General features: G+C 38.7%; 1 protein-coding gene across 3 annotated transcripts in view; it reads right to left on the bottom strand.

Annotated features, from left to right (window-relative positions):
- AMPH (amphiphysin) overlaps window positions 1–19343 on the bottom strand; it is a 120311-nt gene that overhangs the window by 79692 nt on the left and 21276 nt on the right. The window lies entirely within an intron of this gene.

Here is a 19343-nt window from a genome sequence, read left to right as displayed (position 1 = left end):
AGGAGCAAGACGTCCCGGTGTGCCAAAAGGCAAGCTCTCAGGGAAGACTGGCCTGCCTGAATAGGGAGCCTTTGCTGGAACTCAGGAAAAAAAACCACAAAAGGGCAGGCAAGTTAGGAAGACTATGAGGATGTCATTAGGCCATGCAGAGAAGAAATTAAAAAGGTGAAAGCTCAGCTAGAACTCAATCTGGCCACTGCGGTGAAAGATAAAAAAGTGGTTTTTGTAAAATACATTAATAACAAAGTAATGGCCAAAAAAATTCTCCATCCTTTATTGTATGCAAAGGGGAATATTGTGATCAAGAGTAAGGCTGAGGGACTTAATGCCTCCTTTGCCTCAATCTTCAACAGAAACATGGGTCATCAACCACCTCCCTGAGCTGGTAGACAGGGACAGGAGCAGAACAGACTGCCTGTAATCCAGGAGGAATTAGTAAAGTGACCTGCTGTGCCACTTAGACACGCAGAAGTCTACAGGACTGGATTAAATCCATCTAAAGGCACTGAAGGAGCTGACAGAAGAGCTTGCCAAGACACTCTCCATCCTTTGTTATCAGTTCTGGTTAACCAGGGAGGTTCTAGATGTTTGGAGGTTAACCAATGTGATGTCCACTTACAAGAAGGGTCTGAAGGAGGATCCAGGGAACTACAGGTCTGTCAGCTTGACCTTGGTGTCTGGGAAGGTTATGGAACAGATCTTGAATGCGATCACACCACACATGCAGGACAACCGGGGAGCAGGCCCAATTTAGCACAGGCATAGGAAAGGCAGGTCCTGCCTTACCAACCTGATCTCCTTTTATGACCAGGTGACCTGCCTGGTGGATGAAGAGAAGGCTGTAGGTTGACCTGGACTACAGCAAAGCCTTTGATACCATTTTCCACAGCATTCTACTGGAGAAGCTGGCAGCCTGGGGCTTGGTCAGGTGCACTCTTTGCTGGGTTAAGAACTGGAGGGCCGGCTGGGCCCAGAGAGTGGTGGTGAATGGTGCTGGCTCCAGGTGGTGGCCAGTCACTAGCAGGACTCCTGAAGACTAAGTATTTAGGCCAATCCTATCTAATATCTTTACCAATGATTTGGATGAGGGGATTGACTGCACCATCTGTAAGTTTGCAGATGACACTAAACTGGGCAGCAGTGTTGATCTGCTGATCTGCAGATGGACATGGACAGGCTGGATAGAAGAAGTAAATTCAGCAATATGAGGTTCAACAAGGCCATGTACTGGGTCCTGCACTTGGGTCAAAACAAGTACAGCACTACAGGCTGGGGACTGAGTGGCTGAAAGGCTCCCTAATGGGAAAGGATTTGGGAGATGCTAATTGACAGCAACTGAACATGACCCAGCAGAGTGCCCAGGTGGTCAAGAAGACCAACGGCATCCTGACCTGTATCAGCAGTAGTGTGGCCAGCAGGACCAGGGTAGCGATTGTCCCCTTGTACATGGGTGAGGCTGCACCTTGAGTACTGTGTCTAGTTCTCAGCATCTCACTTAAAGAAAGACATTGAGATGCTGGATAGAGTCCAGAGAAAGGCAATGGAGATGATGAAGGGTCTAGAGAGTAAGTCATATGAGGAGCGGCTGAGGGAACTGGGGTTGTTTAGCCTGGAGAAAAAACACTGACACTTCCTTTTACATGCTAACAACTCCATTCATACTGCAATCTGAACTCTGACATTAAGGAAATGTAACTTCATGACCTACCACACAAAAGCCTCATCTGACTCCATTAATAAATTAAAATATTGGAAAAGCTTTATTTAATACACATTATAAACTGAAGCAATCAGCTGTTAGTAAATGTAATTTTAGAGATGCGATTTCCTAATTCTGAATAATAATCACACACAGAGCTAGGAGACAGAGAACTTACATTGACTCATGATCAAATTTGTTGTGATATGAAATAGGAACACACATTAAAATCTGATTCTTCTTTTAGACTTCATGCTGCTCAATGATAAACCTTTAGAACAAGACTTTTATATCAGTACTTCAGGTCTATTTATGCCCCCTCCACTGTAATTTCAATGTGACTCACACTAATGTAATCCATCCAATGCTCTTGACTGCTGTGATTCCTATAGGCCTGCAGGCAATTCAATGAAAATAAGGGCAGGTGGTCATCTGAGATATTCCTAAACTGTGACAGTATTAAGCCAATTAAGGCTGAAAACATGGACCCTAAAGGAAAGGTTGCTTGAATAATGACACTATTCCTCTAAGCATAGTCCTTGCCAAGTTGCTCCTATGCTCCTCTTTATATAAACTCAGGGTTATACATGAAAAGCTCATAGAATACAAGGCAGCAAAATAACAGATTTATTACTTGTAGCTTTGTGTCATTTTATAACTTTTATCTTTTTTTTTTTCCTTGCGAGAGGAATTTTATGAACAAGATATCTACTAAGGTGGATAACGAAAATGGAAATTCTGGATGCTGCAAGAAATCGTGTTAGCTGTTTGGTAGATGCTATTGCTTCCTCAAATTTAAATTAATCTCAGCAGATTGTTAGGAGTTAACCAGAGATGTCTCTCTACAAAAGTAGCAAAACTAAATCTTTATAATCTCAGGTTCACAGCATATTTTTCACAACAGTAAGAATAAAATGGTTCAAGTAGTTCAGTTCTACCTTTCTTAACTTTGTCCTTCTCTTCCTGCCCTCAGCCACTGTCAGCAGTACTATGGACTGTGATACATTTGCCACATACTACAAAAGGAAGTTGCATTTCAGTAGCGCCTGAAATGGTGTCTGCATAAAGCACTGCAGTCCTTACAGACAGTAAAACAATATAAATGCAATGCTAGTGACTAATGTAAAACTGTGTAATTAAGTGCAAGTACCTGTGATTAACAGGGCTACAAATACGAGTCCTAATGCTTTCTCTTCCCATAACTGACTAAATTCTTTCTAAATCTGCTCTGAATTTAGGATGAAATGACATTATTTAAGTTTTTCAGATTCAAAGAAGCATAGATAACTTCTCACTCTAACCTTCAGCTACTTATACTTTTGTTTCAGAATAAATATACATCTGTGAATGCCTGAAGATCTCTCTCAGTGTCACAGTGGCAGACTTATGGGAAGAATCACTGTACATGGATTACAAAGCTGGTCTAAATATAAACATTTCAGGGTCATGTTTGGGTAAGAAAAAAATAAGACAGCTTTACCACAGTGATACTGTGGTAATACTCCTTATGAATATGGACAAGGAATATTTTTCCTTATCAGCTATGAAAGCAGCATTTGAAAGTATATGAAATCTATTAAAAATCGCAGACCAGAGCAAGAATTTCTCAGCCCCTTGAAAAAGATGGGGAAGAATCCAGCCTAAGTGTTCAGAAATCATATAAATAGACAAACTTGTACTGCTTGAAGCAGCAGCCTTCTAAAAACCAATTATCCTTAAGAGGAGTCAAGGTTGGTCAACCAAAAAGCTGGGTTTTTTTCAGGTTTTCTGTTTCTTTGTTTGTTTTTCTTAGAACTACATTCCTACATCCACCAGGCTTTCCACAGAGAGAGAAAACACTGACAGTTTCACTAAAAGGTTATGTTGCTGCTGCAGGCAACACTGGGCACCACTCTGGGCTCTGCATTCACATGACGTTAAGTCAGAGGCATCTTTGCTGAGCACAAATTGCTGTGAATTCAGCGCCTTACGTAACGGCATCAAGTGGCCTTCCCATCGCTACCTGCTCCCCTCACCCTGCTGAGCAGGACCCCTCATCACAGCAGCCACAGTCAAGTATTAATAGCCCATAGAAAATCCATACAATGGATCAGTGGAATGCAGAGAGATCCCAGGAGCTGCTACCTTCCCCCTGCGCTCCTCCCCCATTTTCCTCTTTTTTTGTGCTTCTGTGTCTTTTTTTTTTTCTCTCTTTTCTCTCTTTTTTTTCCTTTTCTGTTTATTTTTTTTCATTTGCTTCTTTTTGGAAAAGAAATGTGGAAATAAGAACAGTTTACTGTAGAATCTGGGTTCCAAAATCAAGCACTCTCCATCCAGAGCACCTATATGAAATTACCTGTCTCAAATTCATCCTAAGCCTGGTCCCCAGATGGGCACTTTCTTGTGAGAAGTGGCTCTTGTGCTATCCTGCATCCCGTAGGATGGCTCTTGTGCTGTTCAGGAGCAGTTGGGAAGTGCTGGGCGTATTCTAGGATAACCCCTAGGAAATCTACTAGTCTCTGGTCAGAGAAGAATTTTCCAACAATTCCAAACCTCCCCTTCCTAGTATGCAGTGCATGCTCAACACTATTATGCTTTGGAGTTCTGGTCAATATATACCCTTTCAGAAGGAAAAAAGTAGTTAAGAATATTTTTTTTCACAGTAGTGAGTCTGTCCATTCTAACAAAGAACAAAACCAAACAGAACTCCCAAGCCAAACCAAACCAACAAACAAACAAAAAGAAGAAAAAAAACCGCCAAAAGAATAAAAAAAACTACCCAAAAACCCAAAAAGGAAAAAAAAAAAACCCTCTGGGGAATACGGTTTAAACTTAAAAGAAAACACAAAACCCCAGAAAATGTATTTTTAGCATAGAGTGAGCCCTACAAAACTTCACCTCCATATCAGGACAACTTGGAAAGCCATCACTATTACATTTAAGGGGTATCATAAGGCAATCAAGTAATCAAAGAGATTAGGAATATTAATGCAACTCTGCCTACATGATAATTTAAAGAAGAATTTGAAGCAGTGGCAGGAGAATTTACCTTCTTACAGGATAGAAGTCCAGGAAGGAGTGGAGAGATTATTAAGTGAAAGAATGAAATATGTTTTCCACAACATGTCATAATATGTTGAGCTTTAACTTTCCATCACTTTACCTCATACAATTTCTGCCCAAAAGACCATGCAATCATTTCCAGATAATTTCAATGCATTTCTCCTGTGTGCAGATTTTACATTATAAAAAGATGCCAGACAGACTAAAGACTCAAACAGAAAGAGATGAGGACTGAAACATAATTAGACACTTACATGGCCACAGTTCTGTGACCTGAAGTCGAGTCGCATTAACAAATATTTAGACATTAAACTGCAAGCTTGATGTCCAATTATTGACAGAAAAACCTGACCTTCATATAAACTGGAACCCTTTACTTGTCCAAAAGGTTCAGATTAGTTCAAATTGATGAGCTTTTCACGTGCAGAGGGAGGAAACAGATATAGGAGAATGTTACTGGAAAACTGAAAACACATCTGGACATATAGTGAGACCTCTATTATGTATTCTCAACATTTACTGGGTAATTTACAGGACGGTTCTTGTAGACCCCAGGTTAGAAGGGTATTCTGATGCATCTGTAGTGGTTAAGCTGGTATCAGAACAGTGTATCTTAATTTTACTTTATATTTTCTTTAGATAATCACTTCCCAGATGATAATACAGTCTCTGATAGAAAGATGTAAGTCAAATGTACTCTTGAAAAGGAAATTTTGTTGGACTGAACCATCTGCTCAGTTGTTTTTCTTTCTTGAAAAATAAGAGGACTTTTTGTAAATAAACATCTTTTCCACAACCATGCTCAACCAGTGTTTGCTGCTCTGGTTCAGCTCCTCTGCACCAAGCTGTTCCACTGATTCATCGTGTCCCTGGGCAAGGTGAGTCCCCTCACTGCCAGCTCATTAAAAGTCTGAGTATGGAAATGGAAATTTACTCACTGTCACTGATTATGGAATCTGTGGGAAGGAGGATGCTGTCAGGAAGAAAATTTATGAGCAGCTGAGCTTAGCTGGAAGCCCTCACTGAAGGTTACCTGCATCTTAGTTACATTTAATAAAGCATACGGGAGCACAAATACAGACATGTACTGAGAGCCTCTGTGCACAACGGTATATCAGTGACTCACGGGGTGAAATATTCACACTGATTTTTGTCAAGAACATAAGAGCATTTTCTTCCTGAAAAAAGGTACTGGCTGTACTGCTAGCAATATGTAGAATTCAATTGATACTCATCCGTAAACTGAGCCCTTGGTTTTCTTATAAAATAAATCCCCTGATTTCTGCCATTGGAAAACCAGACTGCTGCAGAAAATTACAATAAAAAATATATAATTTAATTGCTTATAAATTGGTATTTCAATTATCCTGTTGTCAAAAAGTCTAAAGCTGTTGTTTGACTTAGAAGATTGGAAGCTGTTGCAGCAAAGGAAGGAGGCAGATGTAACAGCTAAATGAATACCAGATGGCTGATCAAAAAGAGCACATTCAAGGGTGCACAGAGACACCAGACTTGGGTGGGTTTTTGTAACTTTGCTAGAGCCGAAGCTCCATCCTGAAAAATGAAATCCCTCTCCAGCTCTGGTGGGCTTGTTACATGGCTATACAGCTCTCAGAAACATAGTTTTGGTATCACTGCACTGAGTTTATTTTACTACACAGGCACACTTGGTTACAAATTTGGCTAAATGCTAGCAATAGAAGTACTTACAGAAGGAGTGGCAAGTGTAAAAATAAAGGCAACTGTAACCAGATACAAAAAGTCCTCTGGAAATGAATGTTTTGTGTTACAACAAGCTTTAAGGAAACTATGATGACTGGAGTTTTAGCAACTCAGAAAATTATATTTCAAGGAGCCCTTAACAATTCAGCACACTAATTGTTCCTGTGAATCACAACTTTATTTGTTAGAAGTCTTATTGACAACAAACAGGTAGTATACAAGGTTACACCAGGATTTTCTGTCCTCTTATAAATACTCCTGAGCAAGAGTGAAATACTGCATTGTTGGGAAGGATGAAAGTTGACAAGAAAGTCTCACAGATATGTATGCCTAGCAGAAAGATTTTTGAATGTAGAAGCTGAGGAAGGAATAGAGATGGAAGCAAGTTTTGATATAGAAGAAAAGAATTGCTGAGCCAGTTTTACTGGATAACCAAGGAGACAAAGGGTATGTTAGTTAGAAGGGGGTTTTTATGACTTAGAGCAAAGCATAAATGCACCTCAAACAAGATGTTTTTACCAAGCAGAAAGACAGCACAGGCAAACAAGTCAGCAGATGTTGCAAGTAGAAAAAAGGTCTCAGAATTTTCCACTGCAAGAAAACTGAAAAACAACTTCTAGCTTAAACTATAATGTACTAACTTCTAGTGATTGGAGAATAGTAACATGAATATGGTAATTATAGTAGTTATGATAGGCTATAGATAAAAATTAAGGTATAGATTGGTTCTACTGTATTAAGATGCTCAGCAAAGAAAAGTATATAATGCATTTGTAACATAAACTAAGGGTCTCCAGGCCTGCCTGCAGCTGCAGCTGACAGCTGTAGGCACAGGCTCTGTTGCCTGGACTGCTGTAGTGTCTTGGATGTAACAAACTGTATTTGGAAGAGCTGCCTGGAGTCCCACATCTCTCATTACGGCTCTTACACTGCATCAAGCTCCTAAGTATATAATGTAAGAAAAAACTGAAACTAGTCAGCATTTCTCAGAGAAAGCAACTGTCACCTTTCCAAATTAAACATTCATACAGATATTAATCAGTGATGGGCAAGGGATGTGTAGTTCTGCTTTCTGCCCCTTTCTCTCCATCTACAGCTCCACTAACAGTTTCCCTTGAAACATTCCCTTTAGGTTTTGTTATAGATGAACAATGTGATGGTTAGCTCTCGCAATTAAGAGATAGATATTATGTGCATGTTAGGAGAAGTTTTGTAGATGTATAGTGATGCTATTGTAATGTGTCCTCCCATAGTCTTCTTTCCCCTCCCCCTTGTAATAGCCTTGGTAGTCAGGGTATTTGGGGAGGGCTTGCTTGTTACTAGGAGGTGCAGCATAACGACACCTGACCTCCAATCAAGATGTAAGAAAGTAATCTCCACAGCAGAGAAGGAGTTGACTGACAAAACTTTGGGAGGGGCTAAGGGTATAAAAGGCAGAGCATCCATTTTCTAAACGAACATGTGGCTACTGGGTGTAGAGATGTCTGGTGCTGTAATTTTCCCTTATTCAGTCCTTTGTTTTATTTTTGTTAAGGTTTAATAAACCTTTAAAACACCTTTGAAATTTTAAAAATGTGTGTTGTTACTCACAGGTTTTCACTTTTATTCTTTGTTTTACCCTTTTATTTTGTAGCAGCATTCCCAAGATTTCTGTTTTTGTGCTCTGTCCTTAGTCCAACTCTTCTTCTTTTCTTTCCAAAGAAGTTTTTTCTCAACTTCTTTTCCTTTTACCTACTTTGAATCACCTCTTCTTTTAGGATAAGTGTTCTTGACCTCCAACTAAAAATCTCTAGTGCACAATCAACCTTGGTACTACTTCTTAGATCCATTGCTTCAATTAAACAAAAGCTCCTCTCATCACCAGAGATGTAACTTTTTAGCTCTTAATTACACATCCAGCTCAATAAACATATATTTCCAGTTTAATTACAGTATATTTTTTCCCACTGGTAATTTATTATTAATAAATATTTAAAAGCTGCATGACTAGATAAACTATTTATTTTTTAAATTGATTTTTAAAGAAATATTGTCTGTTTATAGCAAACAGGGGACCATGGAACAGAACAGAGAAATATTAATTTTGGAGGTTAGCAAACCTGAATGAAAAATAACTGAAGGTCTTTTTTAGAAGTACTCTAGAGCAATAACTACCTTACAATCTGTTCTAAAACACAAAAGATTAAGAAAATCAGATTAAACTCAAAAATATACATTATTTTCACATTAATAATTCCTTCAGCTGTAAGTAGACGTGCTCACGCTTTGATATCATCTCCTGCTACATGGAGACCTCCCTGTTCAATCACAGCAACCCTAGCCAGCCTCTCATGACTGAGAATCACTCCCATACTGATGCAAGATCATATTACTAAGGTCTCTCTTGGGAATAAGTCACAGGAGGTTTGCATCTTTTCAGGAATAGCCTGCTACTGTTTGATCCGGTTAACTTTAAGGAGCAAATCTGGCTTTAGTGCTTTTCTTGCTGTGCATCTCTCACCACACAGTGGAACAACAAAGAGTTTTTTGGGAAGGGCAGTCAAGACAACTCTAAAAGAAAAAGCTTCAGCATCAATCCACCCCCAGTAGCGATCAACACATTTGATTCTTAATAGACTCAAATAATAACTGCCTGATCTGGGAATTGCTTTACAAACTGTGGTGAAAACTTTATCCAAGAATGGCTTTGCATTATTTTTCATTTCCTGCACCATTCCTTCCCCCCGGGCTCCTGCCCTCCTTTGAAGTAGAGGCTATGAATACAAGAATCAGAGTTTCAGGCTCTTTATCTGAACTTAGGAGACCTCAGAATGATCAAGGCACAATGCTTTCAAATCCTTGGTATCAATATACAGCTTCTATTCTTCATTAACAAGTTATGAAGCACTAATTGTGAATTAATCACATTAAATGCTTATTAGCAGTGTATAAATCAGGAGGAGTTTAAAAGTAAATCATAGTAATTTAAAAAAAATGTTTCATTGGACTTATCTCAGTTTTCCTGGCTTGTCTCAACATTTTACTATCTCACTCTTAAATAGCCTAAGTTGCTTCTCAAAAAGCATTTATTCCTTTAAATATAACCTCAAACCCAAGTAAACACAGAGGAATATTTAAACCTATTTAAAACAGAATTTAAAAATACTGTTTGTTGGTAAGGCGAATAGTTTGTTTATACATTAGCCTCTCATATACTATATTTTTATAAATATTTTTCATATAATTACATCTAGGGTGAAAATGATTAGTCTTTTCTGAGAAATGCAGGTATGGTTTCCTGGCAAGTTTTCTTCCTTTATGTAAGCTAAAATTTAACAACAAACCCAACAGGAACACAGCATAGTGAGAGAAGTGTCTCACAGGGGAACACACATCTGTCGTAGGTAACCCAAAATGTTATATTCCGTATCTATCTGTACCCAAAAGTCGTTACTGTCTATTTAATGCCCTGTTGCTGAAAAACGAAAACGGGGTAGGGAGAGGTGGGTGTTCCACGCTCTCTAAAAGTGGAGGCACCCAGGCAGAATCTCTGGGCTTGCCTCTGGTTTCTTCTCGCCTCTACTCGCAACAGTAGCACGGCGAGCAGAAGCTGAGTGGCAATCCGAGCCCCAGTTTCGGAGCGCGCTTCGCTAACACGCGTCTGCAGCGGCTCCGAGCCCATCCCGCGCGGTCACCGCGGCGCCAGCAGCGCCCGGCCGAGCCGCGGGCGCGCAGTCTGCTCCTCTTTGGCTGACGACAGGAAGGCCAAGTCCTAGCCAGTCCTAGCCTCCAGCCGAGCTCCAGCCACTAGAGTGCCAGTCGCATTTGCTGATGGAATTGCCGCTGCTGGTGGTCACCTGCGAAGGTCGCAATCTTGGAAGGGAGGGATACTCTAGCATTTTAAGTTTCTTTTCGTTCCCGTGGTGTTTGGGAGATTTAAATTTAGCAGTTTTGAAACCAGCAATTATTTACTGTTATTTTTTTGCCTGCTGTTGTTTCTGCCGATTAAAGTGTTATTCTGGTGGAAAGGGATTGGTTTGAAAAACAGGGGTAGAACTCACTGTAGAGTGTTTGTTCTCCTCGGACTCTCTTAAACCAAGTCAACATCAGAATCCAAAGTTTTGAGACAGCATGGAATAGCGACATTAGAATAGAAAGGAAGACAGACTTGTGACTCAAATTTATATACTTTCAGATAATAGTTCTCCTTTCTAGGAATTCATGGAGGATGTGAGCCAACACTCTAAAAATGTAAGCCTTTTCTCATCAGTGATGGATTATACTGAGCAGAATCTATGGGCAGCTGTGTAACTCTACTCTGATATACTTCAGCAAACCTAGAGACTCAGTAGCATGGGGTCTCATCTCCATAGCACAGGGGGTTCCCAGACTTTGGTAAAGAGAGCTGGATACCACCATGCAATGCTGCAGAGCACACAGCAGATATCCCCAAATGGCCTAGTTAACATGCTCTTCCAGTGCAGATGCTTCCTCCAAAGAAACCCAGAGATAAAATCACTGCTTTGTCTTAAAACTCACTGAACAATATGTTAAGGGCCTTAGGAAAAACAATCAAACTGAAATGCAACCCCAAACAGGCATTAGGAACACATTCCCGAAATAGCAGGCTTGAACTCCAGTGTTTGAAGAAAGACTGCTATGAAATAATTTGAATACTATTTTACAAATTGTATTTCCAGCCTACTAGAAATGCTATGACACATACGGAACCCTGGATGTTTTTAAGCTTCTAGAAAAAAAACTGATGACAAGGTGCCAGATAATTCAACTTTGGGATGCCAGGTGGAAGGAACACGCAAAATGAGGAGATAGATTGTAGAAGGTGATACTTTCCTTTTCTGTTTAACTCCACCAGCTTTAGGCTTTGTGTTTTACACCTCTGATTTCAGGCGCAGGAGAACCACAGTGCTCCAGACAGCCATACTGCTCAGTCAACATTCACTGGAGGCTCAGTGATGATTCAAGAGTGCATATCTGTACATTCAATGCATCCCACCAATGAATAGTTATTCCCCCTTATTTTCTGTTGGAGTCTGAATAATTTTGTTTAAAAACATAAAGAAAATCCACATGAATCAAATCAATAAAGACCTGGGCATACAAAATTCTTCAAAGTAGTGGAAAATTAAATAACAAATATTGTTACAGATAGTTGTTTCAAGATTGCAAGATTTTATTCATATGAACTCTTTCAATTTGACTCATTTCCCTCTGATGTTTACAAGAAGGGGGAGAAAGTGGTAAGTACTATAAACTACAGTGAAAACGAAATTAATTTAGTTAATGATAATAATTAACTATATAATTAAATATAATAAACTAAATTAAATTGATTAAATTTCAATTATATTTCACTGCAGAAAATATATCTACAGTAACATAAGACTCACAGTGTTTTTATACAAACCACTGTTCAAGGCATAGTTGTTCCAATTATATTTACTATTTCCACCTGTCTTCTATCACAGCGCTTTTATTCACTCCTTTTCCCATTCAGGAGGAGGTCAACACGGTTACAGGAATGCTGGAAAAATATAACTAACAGGGAGCTGTGAAATAAAACCCCATTTGTAAAGGGCCTGACTTAGCAAGACCATACTGGTGTCAGCAAGCAAGCACACCTAGTCCTTAAGTAAGCTGGTACTGGGAAAACATGTTAGTTTAATGTCTAGAGCATGTTTTCTATTTAAGATCACAGCAATTTAACAGCTTTCAACAGGGGGTTATCATCTGGATAGGGTGGCCCCCCCACATCACACACACAGTCACACCAGTGTGCTTTAGTGAAGCAGCACAGATACGTCAGAGCAACATGAGACTCATTACAGGCATGTATTTAGTATTCCATCACACACTTTTCCTCAGCTTATTCCATTATCTATATTCAGTGGTCTTTACAACAATGACAGTATTTATTCAATAAATACCTCACTCCTCTGGCTGTGTCTATAGCTTAGGCATTTAGGTTCATCCTGTTCCTGATGCCCACACACTTCTCTTTGAGAATCACATGTTCACTGAAATCAAAATATGTTCGCTGGATTCAGATATCATAATCAAAGCTTGAGAGAAAAGCTGTGAGCAATCAACACATAAAATCATTCCAGCCTTGGCAGAAGACAATAGTGCTCAATTCAATAAATAATTCATGCTCAAAATAAATAATTAAGGGCTATACTGTGCTTTGAGACAGAGTCCTATCCTTGGAGTAGCTCACAAATACACCACCAAACCTGGTACCTTCTGCAGCCTCCAAGGACTGTCAAAGCAGGGCAAACTGACACCAGGCTTGAAGAAGTCCTTTTCTCCTCTCCTCATTATTGGTGTGAAAGCTAGAATCTCACCCACAGACCAGACACTGCAAACAAATAGCCATTAGAAGCGTCACACTGTTCTGTGAAAAAGAAACCAAGTGTATGCCACCTGCAAACTACTGAGGCTGATTGTAACTGAAGAACTGTAACACTTCTAGAAAATGATATCTTAAGGTTGGAGATTTCCATTTGGATCATCCCACTTCCACCCCTGAATAATCTTGACATCATTATTATGCCATGTCACAACAGATCAAGGTGTGTTACATGTTCTCTATCTTTGTATGTGACAATTAGTGAGAGATACTAATATTGCCCAACTGAGCAAAATTTAGGGAGAAATGAGTGTTATTACAGTCTGTCTCTAAATGACAAAAGTATTATAAAAGACAGGGTGTTGTACTATTGTTTTATCCCTCGCCCCTCTACAGGAGCAAGGGAAGATACAGCCTCCTTGTGGATACTCAAAAATCCAGTCTAGCAAGAACAAGCATTGCATCCAAGGAAGAAAAGAGTTCAGCGAAAGTCAAAGAACTTGAAAAATATTCAAAAATGTTTCTCTTCAGGCATTAGCAATTCCAATGGCTCACATTTTGCCTGAAACTAACAAAAAAATAATTTTGTTAATAAACTAACTCATGCTGGCATTCAGATTCAAGTTTGTGCAAGATAAATATTTACAAACTGGCTTTTGCAACTTGCAATATTGTAAAACAGACCTTCATTAATATACCATGGCAGTGATTTAGAGAATGAAAATTCTGAAGTTTAAGAAGATAGAGGAATCCACTTTTCATTATTATGGAGGTTTTGTCTATTTTCTATATTAAATCCATCAAACGCACAAAATGGTTCATGCTATGAATGAACTCCCATTTTATTTCAGCCTCAAACTGATGAGATTTAATTCCTTCCAATTTAAAATCACCTCAGTGAGTACAGTCCTTAAGCCACAACTTATGGACCAAAATGGTAACTTTTTGTGAAGGTTAAATTTTATGTAGGTTAAATTTTATGTATGGAGTTCCCATGGGTTGAATGGACACCGAGCAGTCTTCTGACAGACCCATTAGCTTGCAAAAAGTGTACAATCAAGGTGTCAAACTTTGGGGAGGATAGGTCTGTCATTTTTATTCTGGTTTGCAAATTGCTTCTCTAAGAAAACCAGAAGACTTCTGAGAAAACAGCAGAACCAGAAATACTATTTATTAAATGAAAATTGTCTGAAACTTATTATGGCAGGAGACACAAATTTTACACTGCTCCTAAGGGAGTGAAAAGCATGTGCAACTGTGCCTCTTAGAAACAGCAAAGAATCAACACTCAAGATAGAGAAACTCCCTTATCAATATCCCTATTACTTGAATTAATAGATATTACATTAGGTTGATGGTTGGAGACAGACAGGACGCACCTATAGTCACTGACAAACAGCCTGGTTTATTGTTTCCAACCTCCTTTTATAGGGGGTTCTAAATTCCCATGCCTGGACGAGTGATTGGTTGGGGTCTCTCCACTGCCCAGTTCTCTGGCCAGTGATACACCTTCATTCAGGATGGAATGAGATTGGCTGAGGTTCCCTGTTTGAGTTCAAATCTATCCTATCATTCCTCACCCAGGGACTTGTTTACTTCTGAACTAGGCGAGCCAAACTGGATTTCTGTTTACGGCCAGATTTATCTGTCCAGCTATAAGCCAGCTGTGCCATGACAAATAGAGCAATTCCTTTTTCAGTCATGGTCTTTTGTACAAGTGGACTCACTGGACTCCTGGGTGGTGCAAATAAAGGTTTTCCTGCAGGCTGAACTTTGGCATAATCCATCAAAAAAAAGCCCAATCAATTGGAACAAGAGACATGAGCCCACCAGAAAGGAAGCTTCAGTATTTCTGGTGAATTTGAGACCCCAGAGGTCCAATAAGTTCACCAAGAAAATGTTTTCACATGCATTAAAAGCTGCAATGCAACTTTGTTCCTACCTACATGGGGATGCATTTCTTCAGGCTTTGCTATTACCACATCACACACTACTAAGCAATAATTAATACAAAATTTGATTTTTCTCCCCTGGCTATATGTAAGTATAAATATACGTATGTATATATATGTGTGTGTATGTTTATGTATATATGTGTATATAAACATCTGAGGTATGTGCAAAACTGGGGAGCCACTAGTGGAAGGCTACCATCTGTGGCATTATGATAGAACACACTTCTGTGCCTGAACTAAATGGTTTGTTTTGTCCTACTGATATCATTTTGCTTTTTTCCCAGCTTGGTCAAGAGCTGTTTTTCAGGCAATTTTCCCTTCCCAGGGAAAACGGCTTATATTTTAATGAGATTTTCAGACACTGTATCTGGTAATGCATAGCTTACTTTTGTTTCACGTCATCTAGGTGGCTCAGAGTTTGCAGGTATGTTGCTTTGAAGAAAATAAAATAGCAGGCTGCCAGAGCACATTTATCTTACCTTCGACTTCGTCTCACAACAGCTTTTCCAACAGAGAACAATACTGATATTTCAAGAAAAATAATGAAATAAGTAAAAAAATTATTCTCTTAAATAAAACATACAATCACAGAGAATACCCAAATCTTTTCCTGAACTGAGGCAGAGTCCAGTGGTATCTGCCGTCCCTCATGTATGTCCACTAGCCTGATTTTCTTGCCACTGGCAAATATGAAGAGTCAGATTTTTGCTGCTAATACACTTTTTATACTTTATATTATGTAGTAGGTTACAGCATTTAGAGAGACTCACTTTGGAAGAAGTTCTGATCTACCTTCCTATATGGGAGCTTGATCCATCTTGACAGATTGTAAGAAAGGTTTGGCCTTCTAAATTAAATAGTATAAAGATGTGAAAAGACTTATGTTTAAATTACCCTTATTGCCCTGTGAGTTCTCCCTTCAGTTAAAGATTAATTTGTACCTCAAAACCATATGGAATTATAGACCTCAATACATAATTTTTTCCATTTCTGCACTGAAACAGGAAACACATATCCATACCAACTCTGACACCTTGGCCAGGCTTGTTCTATAAAACACAAGTAAATAAAACACAATCTAAATATTTCATGACTCAGTAGCCCATTTCAGTGCTTTGTTATCATTAAAGGCAACATTTTTTTCTAATAAGCAGCCCAAATCTTTCTTCACATTAAGCTGTTTACACCTTGTCCTACAGCCAGATGAAGACAGTTGATCACCACCATCTTTAAAAGCAAGCAAAAGCAAGTAGTTTCACACTTGAGGCTTACCACATCTGCACTTGGTATTTTCTGTTCTAAGACAACTCAATATCCTCAACCCTTTACTATGTATCATTTTTCTCTCTGAAACTTTTTCTCTCTGAAACTGTACATCTTCTGTGTATTTTCAAAGAATTGTTGCCAAAAGCTATACAAAGGACAACAGCTGAGATGTCAATATCTCTGGCTTGAATAATTTATCTTCTATATCCACAAACATTTCTCCACTAGCTCTTGGACATGACAAAGTGAGATTCCTCCTTGGCATCACCTTGTTCTGTTTGCTTTGGTTCCTTTTTACTGAATTTGACTTTGTTGGTTCTGTTTGCAAGATTACTTTGGATTCATCCCATCCTCCATTCTGCCTTGGGAAACCTGCAGCAGTGTGAAGTCAGTCAAACAGATTACTTACTCCATCAAGGACTGATAGCTGCAGGGCCAAGCTGGCATGATGTTGGAGACATTAACCAGATGTTAGCCAGAGACAGATCTATCTGCATCTTATCAGAAGTGACAGTGTTTGCACCATGCTTTTCTTTTCACCAGCTTTTCTTTGATTCTGCTCACTCTCCCCTTCTTAAAACAGTGGTTTCTGATATTCCTGGGTTTACCCTCCTCCTTGTAATGTTTTCTTTACAGTTCAGTAACCAACACTCTTTCTTGTTCTTTTAGGCCTCCATTTCACAGGTACGGGATGTAAATATTGTTTCTTTCATTGAGCTTTTGTATTCACAACAAACACAAATTTCTGGTCAGTGGTTTTGAGATATGTTCAATACTTCTATACATAGGTGGCTTTCAAAGATACTGAAGCAATATTCAGACTCTGTTCTATACCACCCCACCTATTCCTTGTAACTCATAACTTGAGGCAATTTAAAGTTATCTTCTGATGACTAAAGTGCTCTAGAAGAAGCATGTGTATTTACCCAAGATACTATATACCATATCTAAGTTATATGCCATCCAGCCTAGCATACATTAAAACCTTTGTTCTATCCATAATGTTGCAACTGAGCATTTGGTTAATCTTTTTTTTTTTTTTTTTCCTGCTTGAAACTCCCTATTCATATCTACACTTTTTATTAACTTCCCTCAAAGCTGTACCTGGATTCCTCTATAGGGCAGTTGTGATGGGCAAGCCTTCTTCCTGAACACTCAGAACCCTTTCCTTAGCCAAGCACTCTGAAGTTTCCTTGGAAGTGTCACACAACAGTAAAGACCGAGGAGTGAACCAAATTGCAAAGGAAACATAGAATTTTTTTTTTAATGTCAAACAAGTAATCAATAGGGGCAAAATGGCAGACCTTTTTTGTTTCACAAAAATTACATAAGACAGCAAAGAAAGGAGAACTACTTATATTTTGAAGTCGGCCTTTGTTAAGCTTTTACTACTTACCTAACAATATCTCCTACTTGAAAAGATCAGCAGCCTTTACCCAAAACTTTCTGACTTAAAAGGGGAAAATAACATTTTTGCTGGTTTTGAAAATAAATGTTATTCTGGACTTATATAAATTATGCTGCTGAAGTATTTTGTTTAATGCATAGAAGTTAAATGGAATATTAACTTCCAGTAGAAATGTTTAATTGAAGTTAGAAAATTTAAATAGCTGACTTTATGCTGGAGACTCAGGCTTTTTACATAAGGGTTAGGCTCACAGAACAGTGAGAAGTAAAATTAGTTTGTTGATTTGGCTGTGAATTAATAGTATAATGAATATAATTTCAGGACAGGATGAAATTAATTGAAAAAAATATTCTTAATGCTTTATGCATTAAGGGGACCTTTTCAGTTGAAAACACAGTTTGTTCTCAACTTAGAAAAAGTGAGAAAAAGGTGCACCACCCATAATAATTTTGTACTCCTCACAATATATACCACAGGAACTACTTGTAGAATATTCAATTTACTCTGTCACTGTGCTGTGATTTGAAATTGCAATTAAAAATAAAACAAATTTGCAAATGTCAAAAGATGACTTGCAGAACACTAGAAAAATAGGGCTTGGAATTGGGGGGAGGGGGAAAAGTGGTAACAAAGATGGAAGTCTTTTTAGAGTTGGTGACATCTAAAGACTTCCTGACATGTCTGCCCTGTGAGGGCAAAATTGCTGACACTAGCTTTTTATCAGGTCAGCTGTATAGGGTTAACAATTTTCTGTTGCCTCTTTTGTTCTGTCCACAGAAAAAAACATTGACCCCTAACGAAAAATGCATGCAAGCACACAATATCAAAGGCATTTTTTGATTGTTACTGGAATCAACCTGAGCTTTCCAAATGAAACTTCACCAAAAGATTGATGGCGTTACTCAAGAGAGGAATAAAAAACATTGTTTTTTGAGGTGCCCTAGCCTTAAGTGTCTTTTACCCACTCTTTCCCATCCCCATGTATTTTGAGGGTGGAGAAAAAACAGAACATAAATATGACTTAACAGTTATATGCTATGTGCTCTTTTATACTTTGATCAAAGGGACAAAAACATATATTGCATGCTCTTAATACTTCAAAATTGTTGGGAAGGATGAAAGTTTGTCAAGAAAGTCTCACAGATATGTATGCCTAGCAGAAAGATTTTTGAATGTAGAAGCTGAGGAAGGAATAGAGATGGAAGCAAGTTTTGATATAGAAGAAAAGAATTGCTGAGCCAGTCTTACTGGATAACCAAGGAGACAAAGGGTATGTTAGTTAGAAGGGGGTTTTTATGACTTAGAACAAAGGATAAACCCACCTCAAACAAGAAGATGTTTTTACCAAGCAGAAAGACAGCACAGGCAAACAAGTCAGCAGATGTTGCAAGTAGAAAAAAGGTCTCAGAATTTTCCACTGCAAGAAAACTGAAAAACAACTTCTAGCTTAAACTGTAATGTACTAACTTCTAGTGATTGGAGAATAATAACATGAATATGGTAATTATAGTAGTTATGATAGGCTATAGATAAAAATTAAGGTATAGATTGGTTCTACTGTATTAAGATGCTCAGCAAAGAAAAGTATATAATGCATTTGTAACGTAAACTAAGGGTCTCCAGGCCTGCCTGCAGCTGACAGTTGTAGGCACAGGCTCTGTCGCCCACGACCCTGGACTGCTCTAACATCTGCTCTAAACTGCATTTTGGAAGAGCCGCCTGGAGTCCCGCATCTCTCATTCAGGCTCTTACACAAAATATTTCAGTAGTTTTAACAAATCTCTGAAACCATTTCAAAGATAATGTATAGCCATTTCATTTGCTAACATCCTGAAGGTGAAAGGATGCCACAGACTACTTAAATGCAGATCCCCAGATGTCTAAGCTGCAGCAGAAGAGACC

The sequence above is a fragment of the Passer domesticus genome, chromosome 1 (assembly GCF_036417665.1).
Source record: "Passer domesticus isolate bPasDom1 chromosome 1, bPasDom1.hap1, whole genome shotgun sequence".
Classification (NCBI taxonomy): domain Eukaryota; kingdom Metazoa; phylum Chordata; class Aves; order Passeriformes; family Passeridae; genus Passer; species Passer domesticus.
This window is presented reverse-complemented; position numbering and strand designations above follow the sequence as displayed.